Raw genomic sequence first — 12203 nt, 5'->3', positions numbered from 1 at the left:
CCATTCTAATGGACGTTTGAGGAGTACATCTCATGCTTAGTAACAACAATGGAAGTGCATCTGTCAATTTCAGGGAAGTCAAAGCAAATACTTTCGCCAGCTTATTTTTCAAAATACCATTGTAATTTTCGGCAACTCCTGGTGCTTCTGGATGATAATTGCAATGGAACATCTGGCCTATTTTTAATGTGGCACACAAGACTTTCATTATTTCCTTCTTGAAGTTTGTCCTTTTGTCCAACTTACTCAAAACTGGCAGTCCAATTCTAACAATCAACTCCCTCAATAATAGTTTGACAACTGTAAATGCATCCCAGCTCCTTGTTGTGCACGCCTAAATCCACTTTGCAAACAAGCAAATAATATGCAAAATATGTCTCAAGTTGTTGCGTGGTGGCAGGAGTTGAATGAACTCTGAACAATTAGTAGGCCTAGACAGATATAGGACGTAGGTGCCCCACTCAGGAGCTGCTGCCCGCCCCACCTTCATCCAACAAACAGAGAAATGCGATTCCAGTAGAGTAGTATACAAGCACCCTCTCGCACACGCGTGTCATGAGAGCACCTGTTATTGTTATCAGTTACGTTGTTTCCTTATTCTCTTTACGAATTATTAGGTATATACGCCACTCTAGTTAGCCCAACCATACTATACACAGGTCAATCATATACACAACACATAGCAATGATGGATGTGCTATGTACTAGCGCACATAACTAAAGGGTAGGAAAGGTCTACATACTGTAATTGCTGGACACATTTTGATATGAGATGTTTGTACTGTACATGCCTAAGATACTAAAGCACAAACATTTTATTGCATAGATGTGCACCATGTAGTTGTTATCCAATTCACAAAAATAATAAAGAGATATTAAAAAAAAAAAGTTGTTGCATGGTGGCAGCTCGGCAAAATAAATATCCATTTTATTATATGGGATTTAGATTTCAGCAGACAGGATATTCGTCACCGACGTGATGGAGTAACCCATCGCTGACTTCTAAATCAGGCCCTTAGGGACCAGCTGACTTCCCTACATGGCTCACCTCCTCTCCCCAGTTGTTTTTCTGATACACTATACATTTCTGACAGAAATCTTCTGCAATCATTCTGAAATGAGGATTTAACCAATGATTTTTAAAATGTCTCACCAACTCATCATGTTCCGTATGAGTAGTTCTGTAAAAACGTCTCACCATTTATGATAGCAATGAAGACAGGAAGACAAACCTCCCATCATCACACTTCCAAAACTCATCTTTGTCCTGCTTACATCCTGCATTTTCCAACTTTTTCTTCGTTTCTCTCGTCATTTCATTTTGCAGATCTTTCAGCTCCTCTCCTGTCTGTATTGATATACAAGTAAAACATGTTCAACTTTGTTGTCTAATTGTTCATCTATGTCTACGGATACTGTAGTGCCACTTCTTGCATAATACTCTGTAACTCTCAAAGCATATAACAAATCAAAAGTTCGAGGACCATATCTGATCAGAGTATCGATTTAGGTCATAAAACAACATTGTGACCACAACTGACCAAGGTAATGAACAACACCAAAACAATACCAAACATGAATGAGGATTGTAACACTCAACTCATTGCTTATGCAGCAAGCTCTTGTAATGGCAATCAACTCTATCACATTCACACAATCGTGTTAATCGATATCCTGTCCATCATCCCTATTTTTTTTACTTGGAAGCAGGAAAGAGTTACAGAATTCAGTATGTTACATCTCTTTATTGACAGATTTGGTGCTGCAAGTATAGTCATTTTATATTTAGTCTGGCTTTATGAGGCTTAAATGTGTCTCCGCTGAATGAGGCATAAACAGGATTAACTTGTGACCCATGACAATTAATTCACTCTGGGTGATAGAAATTTAATTTGCACCCACTGATGTAAGACACCCAGGCAAGGCAGCAGCAAATGGATTTAGCATTCTAGAAAACTATGAAATCAGTCTCTTGTAAGTGCTGTGGTGTTACAAAAGTTGAGAACTCTTCTTTTTCATGAGAAAATAAATACAATGTGTTTTTTTAATCAGGCATTTCTAAAGCTGGCACTAAACCCAAAGCATGTTTAGCTCCAGAAAAGCATTCATATACATGTTATTCAATTGTACAAGATTTGTCACATCACAATGTGTCAATCTCTGTAATGAATTTCAGTTAAGGAAAAGGTGAAAGTCTACTGATGACTGTAGACCACCATTCCTAAACACTTTCTTACTTCTCTCTGAGTTGCTAAGGATTGATTCTCAAAACCAAAGATATGCAATCTTTGTACACTTTCCTCAATTCTGTCTGAATTTCATGTACTAAATAAATATATTCTGCCTGACAATACTTAGCTTTGTAAGTGAAAGCATTGTCAGCAAGTTGACACAACAATGAAGTGGTATCCAATTTACACTCTTTTTTTGCTGCAATCATCAAGTCATCAATGTACTTCACCAAAACTGACTCACAAGACAACTCATAAGATTCTAATTCCTTTTTCAGTATCTGGCTAATTATAGCCCTAGTAGAATTCTTGCTCAAACCAGGCCTTTATTTTTAAACGTGAATGCACAAAGATACTGGCTATACTCATGTAGCGGAATTGAGAGAAATGCAGAGCACAAATCAATTATTGTGAACTATTCTGCATCTGCTGGAACCTGAAACAAAATCACTACTGGATTCAGTAACACAGCAACATGGAACAATTATCTCATTAACCTTTCTCAAATCTTGAACTATCTTCTGTTTTCCATCTGATCTTTGCAAGCCCATTATAAATGAGTTACAAGGGCTGCATCACCTTATCAATTACAGCTGTAATCCTTTCCTCAGCTTCACGAGAAAGTCGATATTGGGAAAAGCTTGAAAACACTCCATCTGGTTTCACTGTAATTTGCAATGGTTTGGTAATTTTAATCATTTTTTTAAACATCTTTTCCAGTAAAAACCGAAACCTCTCTTGTGACTGACTTTCCTAAACCCTTCACTTCTTGTGATTTAAATTAAAATTCTGTGTCAGCATCCTTTGTCTAAATGTAGACCCCATCCAGTCTACGGTAAATCAAAAAATTAATTTATACTATAAATCATGATCTAACAACTTTACTGGACAAGTTTCAATAATCAAGAACTCACACTCCTTTATAGCTGAACCTATTTTTTACTGGAACATCTTTTGACAACTTGTTAATCACTTGTTTATTTGAATTGGCTACAACTTGGACTTTTTCCCAAGAGAGAAAGGTTAGGAACTGTCACTGGTCTAACTGTGGAATGGGTAGAACCTGACCCTTGGGCAGGTCGCTTCCCCCCGCTGCAGCTCCACCTGCCCAGGCTCCTGCCACCTCCAAGCAAAACCGTAAGTACTCCCTCCGCTCCCCCCTGCCCAGCCCCTCGTTACTCACCTCTGTCTCTTTTATCTCTCTCTCCTCCAACTTTTCTTCGTACCCCTGCTGTCCTCTCTCTGTCCATTTCCCTTCGCCTTCTGCTCTTCCTTCTGGTAGCCATTTTCCTCTGTCTTCTGCTCCTCTTCTGCAGCCCATCCTTCGTGTTCTTTCTTCTTCTGTGTTCTTCTGGTGTTCTTCTCCTCCTCTGCACCCCATCCTTCGTGTTCCTTCTTCTTCTGTGTTCTTCTGGTGTTCTTCTCCTCCTCTGCACCCCGTCCTTCGTGTTCCTTCTTCTTCTGTGTTCTTCTGGTGTTCTTCTGGTGTTCTTCTCCTCCTCTGCACCCCATCCTTCGTGTTCTTTCTTCTTCTGTGTTCTTCTGGAGTTCTTCTCCTCCTCTGAACCCCATCCTTCGTGTTCTTTCTTCTTCTGTGTTCTTCTGGTGTTCTTCTCCTCCTCTGCACCCCATCCTTCATGTTCTTTCTTCTTCTCTGTTCTTCTGGTGTTCTTCTCCTCCTCTGCACCCCATCCTTCGTGTTCTTTCTTCTTCTGTGCTCTTCTCTTCTCCTGGACTCTTCTCTTCTTCTTCACTCTTCTCTTCTTCTGGACTCTTCTCTTCTTCTTTACCCCTCTCCTCTCTTCTTCTGTAATCCCTCTCTTCTTTCCCTTCCCTCTATCTGACCCCCCCACCCCCAACCCTCTGCTTTCCCGCCGCCACCACCCTTTCGGCCCCGCCCCCCCTGCTCCCATTCGTCGCCCCCTCCCGCCTCCCGCCCCACCTGACCCCTCCTCCCCCCTCCTCCTCTTATGGCAGCCGCTGCGCGGCAGAGACAGCGACCCTTGACCCTTGGGTAGGTAGCTTCCCCCGCCGCTGCAGCTCCACCTGCCCAGGCTCCTGCCACCTCCCAGCAAAACTGTAAGTACTCCCTCCGCTCCCCCTGCCCAGCCCCTCGTTACTCACCTCTGTCTCCTTATCTCTCTCTCCTCCAACTTTTCTTCGTTCCCCTGCTGTCCTCTCTCTGTCTATTTCCCTTCGCCTTCTGCTCTTCCTTCTGGTAGCCATTTTCCTCCGTCTTCTGCTCCTCTTCTGCAGCCCATCCTTCGTGTTCTTTCTTCTTCTGTGTTCTTCTGGTGTTCTTCTCCTCCTCTGCACCCCATCCTTCGTGTTCCTTCTTCTTCTGTGTTCTTCTGGTGTTCTTCTCCTCCTCTGCTCCCCATCCTTCGTGTTCCTTCCTCTTCTGTGTTCTTCTGGCTGTTCTTCTCCTCCTCTGCACCCCATCCTTCGTGTTCTTTCTTCTTCTGTGTTCTTCTGGTGTTCTTCTCCTCTGCACCCCATCCTTCGTGTTCTTTCCTCTTCTGTGTTCTTCTGGTGTTCTTCTCCTCCTCTGCACCCCATCCTTCGTGTTCTTTCTTCTTCTGTGCTCTTCTCTTCTCCTGGACTCTTCTCTTCTCTTCTTCGGTGTTCTTCTCTTCTCTTCTTCTTCACTCTTCTCTTCTTCTGGACTCTTCTCTTCTTCTGGACTCTTTTATTCTTCACTCTTCTCTTCTTCTGGACTCTTCTCTTCTTCTTTACCCCTCTCCTCTCTTCTTCTGTAATCCCTCTCTTCTTTCCCTTCCCTCTATCTGACTCCCCCCACCCCCAACCCTCTGCTTTCCGCCGCCACCACCCTTTCGGCCCCGCCCCCCCTGCTCCCATTCGTCGCCCCCCTCCCGCCCCCACCTGACCCCTCCTCCCCACCTCCTCCTCTTATGCCGGCCGCTGCGCGGCAGAGACAGCTACCCTTGACCCTTGGGTAGGTCGCTTCCCCCGCCGCTGCAGCTCCAACTGCCCAGGCTCCTGCCACCTCCCAGCAAAACAGTAAGTACTCCCTCTGCGACCTCCTGCCCAGCCCCTCGTTACTCACCTCTGTCTCCTTATCTCTCTCTCCTCCAACTTTTCTTCGTACCCCTGCTGTCCCCTCTCTGTCCATTTCCCTTCGCCTTCTGCTCTTCCTTCTGGTAGCCATTTTCCTCCGTCTTCTGCTCCTCTTATGCAGCCCATCCTTCGTGTTCTTTCTTCTTCTGTGTTCTTCTGGTGTTTTTCTCCTCCACTGCACCCCATCCTTCGTGTTCCTTCTTCTTCTGTGTTCTTCTGGTGTTCTTCTCCTCCTCTGCACCCCATCCTTCGTGTTCCTTCTTCTTCTGTGTTCTTCTGGTGTTCTTCTCCTCCTCTGCACCCCATCCTTCGTGTTCATTCTTCTTCTGTGTTCTTCTGGTGTTCTTCTCCTCCTCTGCACCTCATCCTTCGTGTTCTTTCCTCTTCTGTGTTCTTCTGGTGTTCTTCTCCTCCTCTGCACCCCATCCTTCGTGTTCTTTCTTCTTCTGTGCTCTTCTCTTCTCCTGGACTCTTCTCTTCTTCGGTGTTCTTCTTTTCTCTTCTTCTTCACTCTTCTCTTCTTCTGGACTCTTCTCTTCTTCTGGACTCTTCTCTTCTTCTTCACTCTTCTCTTCTTCTGGACTCTTCTCTTCTTCTTTACCCCTCTCCTCTCTTCTTCTGTAATCCCTCTCTTCTTTCCCTTCCCTCTATCTGCCCCCCCCTGCCCCCAACCCTCTGCTTTACCGCCGCCACCACCCTTTCGGCCCCGCCCCCCCTGCTCCCATTCGTCGCCCCCCTCCCACCCCCACCGGACCCCTCCTCCCCCCCTCCTCCTCTTATGGCACCCGCTGCGCAGCAGAGACAGCGACCCTTGACCCTTGGGTAGGTCGCTTCCCCCGCCGCTGCAGCTCCACCTGCCCAGGCTCCTGCCACCTCCCAGCAAAACAGTAAGTACTCCCTCCGCTCCCCCCTGCCCAGCCCCTCGTTACTCACCTCTGTCTCCTTATCTCTCTCTCCTCCAACTTTTCTTCGTACCCCTGCTGTCCCCTCTCTGTCCATTTCCCTTCGCCTTCTGCTCTTCCTTCTGGTAGCCATTTTCCTCCGTCTTCTGCTCCTCTTATGCAGCCCATCCTTCGTGTTCTTTCTTCTTCTGTGCTCTTCTGGTGTTTTTCTCCTCCACTGCACCCCATACTTCGTGTTCCTTCTTCTTCTGTGTTCTTCTGGTGTCCTTCTCCTCCTCTGCACCCCATCCTTCGTGTTCCTTCTTCTTCTGTGTTCTTCTGGTGTTCTTCTCCTCCTCTGCACCCCATCCTTCGTGTTCATTCTTCTTCTGTGTTCTTCTGGTGTTCTTCTCCTCCTCTGCACCTCATCCTTCGTGTTCTTTCCTCTTCTGTGTTCTTCTGGTGTTCTTCTCCTCCTCTGCACCCCATCCTTCGTGTTCTTTCTTCTTCTGTGCTCTTCTCTTCTCCTGGACTCTTCTCTTCTCTTCTTCGGTGTTCTTCTTTTCTCTTCTTCTTCACTCTTCTCTTCTTCTTCACTCTTCTCTTCTTCTGGACTCTTCTCTTCTTCTTCACTCTTTTCTTCTTCTGGACTCTTCTCTTCTTCTTTACCCCTCTCCTCTCTTCTTCTGTAATCCCTCTCTTCTTTCCCTTCCCTCTATCTGACCCCCCCACCCCCAACCCTCTGCTTTCCCACCGCCACCACCCTTTCGGCCCCGCCCCCCCTGCTCCCATTCGTCGCCCCCCTCCCGCCCCCACCGGACCCCTCCTTCCCCCCTCCTCCTCTTATGGCACCCGCTGCGCAGCAGAGACAGCGACCCTTGACCCTTGGGTAGGTCGCTTCCCCCGCCGCTGCAGCTCCACCTGCCCAGGCTCCTGCCACCTCCCAGCAAAACAGTAAGTACTCCCTCCGCTCCCCCCTGCCCAGCCCCTCGTTACTCACCTCTGTCTCCTTATCTCTCTCTCCTCCAACTTTTCTTCGTACCCCTGCTGTCCCCTCTCTGTCCATTTCCCTTCGCCTTCTGCTCTTCCTTCTGGTAGCCATTTTCCTCCGTCTTCTGCTCCTCTTCTGCAGCCCATCCTTCGTGTTCTTTCTTCTTCTGTGTTCTTCTGGTGTTTTTCTCCTCCTCTGCACCCCATCCTTCGTGTTCCTTCTTCTTCTGTGTTCTTCTGGTGTTCTTCTCCTCCTCTGCACCCCATCCTTCGTGTTCCTTCTTCTTCTGTGTTCTTCTGGCTGTTCTTCTCCTCCTCTGCACCCCATCCTTCGTGTTCTTTCTTCTTCTGTGTTCTTCTGGTGTTCTTCTCCTCTGCACCCCATCCTTCGTGTTCTTTCCTCTTCTGTGTTCTTCTGGTGTTCTGCTCCTCTTCTGCAGCCCATCCTTCGTGTTCTTTCTTCTTCTGTGTTCTTCTGGTGTTTTTCTCCTCCTCTGCACCCCATCCTTCGTGTTCCTTCTTCTTCTGTGTTCTTCTGGTGTTCTTCTCCTCCTCTGCTCCCCATCCTTCGTGTTCCTTCCTCTTCTGTGTTCTTCTGGCTGTTCTTCTCCTCCTCTGCACCCCATCCTTCGTGTTCTTTCTTCTTCTGTGTTCTTCTGGTGTTCTTCTCCTCTGCACCCCATCCTTCGTGTTCTTTCCTCTTCTGTGTTCTTCTGGTGTTCTTCTCCTCCTCTGCACCCCATCCTTCGTGTTCTTTCTTCTTCTGTGCTCTTCTCTTCTCCTGGACTCTTCTCTTCTCTTCTTCGGTGTTCTTCTCTTCTCTTCTTCTTCACTCTTCTCTTCTTCTGGACTCTTCTCTTCTTCTGGACTCTTTTATTCTTCACTCTTCTCTTCTTCTGGACTCTTCTCTTCTGCTTTACCCCTCTCCTCTCTTCTTCTGTAATCCCTCTCTTCTTTCCCTTCCCTCTATCTGACTCCCCCCACCCCCAACCCTCTGCTTTCCGCCGCCACCACCCTTTCGGCCCCGCCCCCCCTGCTCCCATTCGTCGCCCCCCTCCCGCCCCCACCTGACCCCTCCTCCCCGCCTCCTCCTCTTATGCCGGCTGCTGCGCGGCAGAGACAGCTACCCTTGACCCTTGGGTAGGTCGCTTCCCCCGCCGCTGCAGCTCCAACTGCCCAGGCTCCTGCCACCTCCCAGCAAAACAGTAAGTACTCCCTCTGCGACCTCCTGCCCAGCCCCTCGTTACTCACCTCTGTCTCCTTATCTCTCTCTCCTCCAACTTTTCTTCGTACCCCTGCTGTCCCCTCTCTGTCCATTTCCCTTCGCCTTCTGCTCTTCCTTCTGGTAGCCATTTTCCTCCGTCTTCTGCTCCTCTTATGCAGCCCATCCTTCGTGTTCTTTCTTCTTCTGTGTTCTTCTGGTGTTTTTCTCCTCCACTGCACCCCATCCTTCGTGTTCCTTCTTCTTCTGTGTTCTTCTGGTGTTCTTCTCCTCCTCTGCACCCCATCCTTCGTGTTCCTTCTTCTTCTGTGTTCTTCTGGTGTTCTTCTCCTCCTCTGCACCCCATCCTTCGTGTTCATTCTTCTTCTGTGTTCTTCTGGTGTTCTTCTCCTCCTCTGCACCTCATCCTTCGTGTTCTTTCCTCTTCTGTGTTCTTCTGGTGTTCTTCTCCTCCTCTGCACCCCATCCTTCGTGTTCTTTCTTCTTCTGTGCTCTTCTCTTCTCCTGGACTCTTCTCTTCTTCGGTGTTCTTCTTTTCTCTTCTTCTTCACTCTTCTCTTCTTCTGGACTCTTCTCTTCTTCTGGACTCTTCTCTTCTTCTGGACTCTTCTCTTCTTCTGGACTCTTCTCTTCTTCTTTACCCCTCTCCTCTCTTCTTCTGTAATCCCTCTCTTCTTTCCCTTCCCTCTATCTGACCCCCCTGCCCCCAACCCTCTGCTTTACCGCCGCCACCACCCTTTCGGCCCCGCCCCCCCTGCTCCCATTCGTCGCCCCCCTCCCACCCCCACCGGACCCCTCCTCCCCCCCTCCTCCTCTTATGGCACCCGCTGCGCAGCAGAGACAGCGACCCTTGACCCTTGGGTAGGTCGCTTCCCCGCCGCTGCAGCTCCACCTGCCCAGGCTCCTGCCACCTCCCAGCAAAACAGTAAGTACTCCCTCCGCTCCCCCCTGCCCAGCCCCTCGTTACTCACCTCTGTCTCCTTATCTCTCTCTCCTCCAACTTTTCTTCGTACCCCTGCTGTCCCCTCTCTGTCCATTTCCCTTCGCCTTCTGCTCTTCCTTCTGGTAGCCATTTTCCTCCGTCTTCTGCTCCTCTTATGCAGCCCATCCTTCGTGTTCTTTCTTCTTCTGTGCTCTTCTGGTGTTTTTCTCCTCCACTGCACCCCATACTTCGTGTTCCTTCTTCTTCTGTGTTCTTCTGGTGTCCTTCTCCTCCTCTGCACCCCATCCTTCGTGTTCCTTCTTCTTCTGTGTTCTTCTGGTGTTCTTCTCATCCTCTGCACCCCATCCTTCGTGTTCATTCTTCTTCTGTGTTCTTCTGGTGTTCTTCTCCTCCTCTGCACCTCATCCTTCGTGTTCTTTCCTCTTCTGTGTTCTTCTGGTGTTCTTCTCCTCCTCTGCACCCCATCCTTCGTGTTCTTTCTTCTTCTGTGCTCTTCTCTTCTCCTGGACTCTTCTCTTCTCTTCTTCGGTGTTCTTCTTTTCTCTTCTTCTTCACTCTTCTCTTCTTCTTCACTCTTCTCTTCTTCTGGACTCTTCTCTTCTTCTTCACTCTTTTCTTCTTCTGGACTCTTCTCTTCTTCTTTACCCCTCTCCTCTCTTCTTCTGTAATCCCTCTCTTCTTTCCCTTCCCTCTATCTGACCCCCCCACCCCCAACCCTCTGCTTTCCCACCGCCACCACCCTTTCGGCCCCGCCCCCCCTGCTCCCATTCGTCGCCCCCCTCCCGCCCCCACCGGACCCCTCCTTCCCCCCTCCTCCTCTTATGGCACCCGCTGCGCAGCAGAGACAGCGACCCTTGACCCTTGGGTAGGTCGCTTCCCCCGCCGCTGCAGCTCCACCTGCCCAGGCTCCTGCCACCTCCCAGCAAAACAGTAAGTACTCCCTCCGCTCCCCCCTGCCCAGCCCCTCGTTACTCACCTCTGTCTCCTTATCTCTCTCTCCTCCAACTTTTCTTCGTACCCCTGCTGTCCCCTCTCTGTCCATTTCCCTTCGCCTTCTGCTCTTCCTTCTGGTAGCCATTTTCCTCCGTCTTCTGCTCCTCTTCTGCAGCCCATCCTTCGTGTTCTTTCTTCTTCTGTGTTCTTCTGGTGTTTTTCTCCTCCTCTGCACCCCATCCTTCGTGTTCCTTCTTCTTCTGTGTTCTTCTGGTGTTCTTCTCCTCCTCTGCACCCCATCCTTCGTGTTCCTTCTTCTTCTGTGTTCTTCTGGCTGTTCTTCTCCTCCTCTGCACCCCATCCTTCGTGTTCTTTCTTCTTCTGTGTTCTTCTGGTGTTCTTCTCCTCTGCACCCCATCCTTCGTGTTCTTTCCTCTTCTGTGTTCTTCTGGTGTTCTTCTCCTCCTCTGCACCCCATCCTTCGTGTTCTTTCTTCTTCTGTGCTCTTCTCTTCTCCTGGACTCTTCTCTTCTCTTCTTCGGTGTTCTTCTCTTCTTCTTCACTCTTCTCTTCTTCTGGACTCTTCTCTTCTTCTGGACTCTTTTATTCTTCACTCTTCTCTTCTTCTGGACTCTTCTCTTCTTCTTTACCCCTCTCCTCTCTTCTTCTGTAATCCCTCTCTTCTTTCCCTTCCCTCTATCTGACTCCCCCCACCCCCAACCCTCTGCTTTCCGCCGCCACCACCCTTTCGGCCCCGCCCCCCCTGCTCCCATTCGTCGCCCCCCTCCCGCCCCCACCTGACCCCTCCTCCCCCCCTCCTCCTCTTATGCCGGCCGCTGCGCGGTAGAGACAGCTACCCTTGACCCTTGGGTAGGTCGCTTCCCCCGCCGCTGCAGCTCTACCTGCCCAGGCTCCTGCCACCTCCCAGCAAAACAGTAAGTACTCCCTCTGCGACCTCCTGCCCAGCCCCTCGTTACTCACCTCTGTCTCCTTATCTCTCTCTCCTCCAACTTTTCTTCGTACCCCTGCTGTCCCCTCTCTGTCCATTTCCCTTCGCCTTCTGCTCTTCCTTCTGGTAGCCATTTTCCTCCGTCTTCTGCTCCTCTTCTGCAGCCCATCCTTCGTGTTCTTTCTTCTTCTGTGTTCTTCTGGTGTTATTCTCCTCCTCTGCACCCCATCCTTCGTGTTCCTTCTTCTTCTGTGTTCTTCTGGTGTTCTTCTCCTCCTCTGCACCCCATCCTTCGTGTTCATTCTTCTTCTGTGTTCTTCTGGTGTTCTTCTCCTCCTCTGCACCTCATCCTTCGTGTTCTTTCCTCTTCTGTGTTCTTCTGGTGTTCTTCTCCTCCTCTGCACCCCATCCTTCGTGTTCTTTCTTCTTCTGTGCTCTTCTCTTCTCCTGGACTCTTCTCTTCTTCGGTGTTCTTCTTTTCTCTTCTTCTTCACTCTTCTCTTCTTCTGGACTCTTCTCTTCTTCTGGACTCTTCTCTTCTTCTTCACTCTTCTCTTCTTCTGGACTCTTCTCTTCTTCTTTACCCCTCTCCTCTCTTCTTCTGTAATCCCTCTCTTCTTTCCCTTCCCTCTATCTGACCCCCCCTGCCCCCAACCCTCTGCTTTACCGCCGCCACCACCCTTTCGGCCCCGCCCCCCCTGCTCCCATTCGTCGCCCCCCTCCCACCCCCACCGGACCCCTCCTCCCCCCTCCTCCTCTTATGGCACCCGCTGCGCAGCAGAGACAGCGACCCTTGACCCTTGGGTAGGTCGCTTCCCCCGCCGCTGCAGCTCCACCTGCCCAGGCTCCTGCCACCTCCCAGCAAAACAGTAAGTACTCCCTCCGCTCCCCCCTGCCCAGCCCCTCGTTACTCACCTCTGTCTCCTTATCTCTCTCTCCTCCAACTTTTCTTCGTACCCCTGCTGTCCCCTCTCTG

Source organism: Pleurodeles waltl, chromosome 3_1 (genome assembly GCF_031143425.1).
Source record: "Pleurodeles waltl isolate 20211129_DDA chromosome 3_1, aPleWal1.hap1.20221129, whole genome shotgun sequence".
Classification (NCBI taxonomy): domain Eukaryota; kingdom Metazoa; phylum Chordata; class Amphibia; order Caudata; family Salamandridae; genus Pleurodeles; species Pleurodeles waltl.
The sequence above is the reverse complement of the archived record's forward strand: the minus strand, read 5'-3'. Positions refer to the sequence as shown.